Source organism: Phacochoerus africanus, chromosome 1 (assembly GCF_016906955.1).
Source record: "Phacochoerus africanus isolate WHEZ1 chromosome 1, ROS_Pafr_v1, whole genome shotgun sequence".
Lineage (NCBI taxonomy): Eukaryota > Metazoa > Chordata > Mammalia > Artiodactyla > Suidae > Phacochoerus > Phacochoerus africanus.
The window spans coordinates 283,289,962-283,293,065 of record NC_062544.1 but is presented as its reverse complement, the minus strand read 5'-3'; positions in this window follow the sequence as shown (position 1 = coordinate 283,293,065).

The window sequence follows — 3,104 nt, the reverse complement described above, 5'->3', positions numbered from 1 at the left end:
TGGAAAATACACATCAAAACCAAGCCAGATGGATGGTTCCAGGTATTCTATATATTCACAGGAACATATTTTAAGGACAATGAGCGGTCCTGTGTGAGGCGATGGGAAGCGAATTTGTACCTATAACATATGCAGGAAATACATGTGTATTTCCTGTTCCGTCACCCCAGATCAGTTAAGGTTCGTCAGTTACAGCCTGATGGAGACCAGCAAGGGAATTAGGCCAGGCTGACCCTAAGCCGAGGCAGCCTGCTGGCAGAGAGAGTCTGTTGTCTAGTCTGTGCCCAAACTGGCCCAGGTGAAGCCTCAAACAGGTGAAGTCATCTCCAGAATTTTATCATTTACCATCCAGGCAGTCCCCGTACCTGTTCATGGACTCACACACCTAGAGCCCCTGTACAGGGACTGGTTTTCGTGCTCCAGGGACATAAAACAGATGTGGTTTCTGCCCGCACGGAGCGTACAGTCAGGTGGAAGAGGAAGGCGTGCAATAAAAATAAATCCTGAGTTCCCACTGTAGCTCAGCGGGTTAAGAACCTGACATAGTATCCTTATGGATGTGGGTTCGATCCCTGGCCTCTCTCAGGGGGTTAAGGATCTGGCATTGCCACAAGCTGTGACATAGGTCACAGATGTGGCTGGGATCTGGCGTTGCTGTGGCTGTGGTGTAGGCCGGCAGCTGCAGCTCTGATTCAACCCCTAGCCTGGAAACTTCCGTATGCCACAGGTGCAGCCCTAAAAAGCCAAAAAATAAAATAAAATCCCACAAGTGTAAGCGCACAGCCTACTGGTGGTGAAGACTGGGGGCTTCTGGCTTGACCCTCCCATGAGCACTTGTATCAGGGAGGGGTGGGAGACCTGGATGATGCGTCCGCACTGGGAGAACCCAGGCGCTGTGACTGGTACTAAGGGTAGACATGCAGGAGGGGGAGGTGGGTGCCTACCAGTGCCTCTCAGGTCAGCCCACAACTGGGCAGACCTCTGCTTCTCCATCCATCCACAGCTGGGCAGGTTCCTCACAAGTTTGTCCAGGGGGCTGGGGGTGCCTCGGCTCCCTGATGGTGCAGCACAGGCTGCCCTGCCTGGCACTCACTGATGGTCAACTTTGAACGTGCACTTGTCCAAGTTTGGTCGGCTGCAGGTGTCCGAAGTCCAGTGTGCATGCATCCTCTCAAAAAAATGAGCAGTTTGTGCTAAAAACCCAAAGTGCCTCCTGGACGTCAAGGACCGAGGGCTGGGCTTCAGGTCCATCCAAGCCGACACCTGCACCCCTTCCTGCTTCTACTCGCCCCCACCCCCCCCCTCAAGACATGTGGATGACGCTCCTGCTGGTGCCCTTTGATCAAAAGCCATAGTCCAAAAAAAAAAAAAAAAAAAGCTACAGTCCACCAGCATTTACCTCCAGCCCTAGATAAGACCTGTATCCTTCAGGCCTTGTGTCCACCACTCCAGGATAGATACTCATTGACCCATCTGAGTGGGTGTCCAGCTCCAGGCCAGTCCACGGTGGCCTGAGGAGCAAGGTCATGAGAAGAAATGGCACTGCACGCAGTCCACGGCAGGGCGATGGGGCATCAAGCCAATGCTGTGTCTGCTACGGCCAGCCTCCTAACTGCGGCTTGCTTGTCGGACTGCAGCTGTAAGTCCCTGCTCATCCCAGGTATCCTCTGATCGCCTGGGGGTCCCTGGATGCTGCTTCACTGCCCAAGAGAATGCTCTGCGCACTGGGCACAGTTTCACTACCGGCCACTAGAAGGCGACAGACCACAGAGAGAGGCACAGTCACCTGGCCACCCCATCCTCTAGGACAACAGATCCTGAGTCCCCCAGGGGACACTCGGGAAGGCTGGCATGGCCGACATGCCCCCAGGAGGGGAGGTAACAGAGGCCCTGGCTGCAGAGAAAGGCTCACGAGGCCACCGGCTCAGGCCAGAGGGCGATCTCCTTTGAGACACCTTGACAGCCCTGGAGGTGGACTTGACCTGCCTCTGAGAACAGGATTCACTTAAGCGGAGAGGTCCGGGGACATCAGCACCAAAGGAATCTGTTTCTGGGAAAATTAACATAACGCGGTGTTTCTCTATATCTAATGCGAAAGGGGACACAGTGGGTGGGGCCGTGGTTCTAGGGCCACTGCTGGACGTCATCCAGGATGACGGTGGAGTTAGTGTCGCACGATGGGGAGGCTGAGGGGCTGCCAGGAGCACGCAAAGTTTCAGGAGCTTCCAGAACTGGAACGTGATGCTCAGCTGGGCAGTGGGTTCCAGACCCTGGAGCTGGGAGACCACCAGGCCTGGGCTCCCAGGTGCTTTGGAGCCCACTGGGTCCCCTCCGGTTCCTTCTCCCCCTTTGCCCTCACTTTGTCCCTCCTTCTCCCTCCTCTCTCCCCCTCCTCCCTCCCCCTCCTTCTCTCTCTCCCCCCCCTCCTCCCCCCTCCTTTCCCTTCCTCCCCCCCTCCCCCACCTCGTCAGAACCCTCCCGGCTCCCAGGTTTCATCTCCTCCCCAGGCAACCATCTGAAACTAACTAGTTTCTTGGGTCCCCTTTCTAAGTTCCGGGGGGATGGACTCTGATGGTCCACCTTGCTCAGGTGTTCGCACTGCCACCTGCTGTTGTGGGCACACGGAGACAGGCCACCAAGTTCCCAAATGGCTGCCAGGGCCTCGTCTGTGGGTTGGAGGGTAGTTTCCTAAGAAGGGTCTGTGGACAAGGAGGGTCCCCCAACACACCGGAGTTTGGCGGCTCAGGCTCAAGCCCGGTGCTCAGGACCACAGACTGGCCTCCATCCAGGACGGGGGCTGCCCACCAACCTGGATCAGAGAAGCAGCCCCTGCTGGAGGCCTCGGTATGCCCCCTCCTGTGACCCCTGCTGGGATGCCGGCAGAATTCCATCTAAGAATTACAGGTTCACACCGCAGGGCCCTGTGTGTGACACTCCCGCCCTCGCATTGGCTGCTTAGCCCCCAAGTGCAAGCTGGCATCGGCTTCGGAACACTGGATGTGCTCCAACCTCAGGCAAGAGCTTTGCATCTAGTTCTTGCTATGGCCCAGTGGGACTCGCTGCCCCTCAAAGCAGTGAAGGTCGCCACGGTCACTAAACGGAGA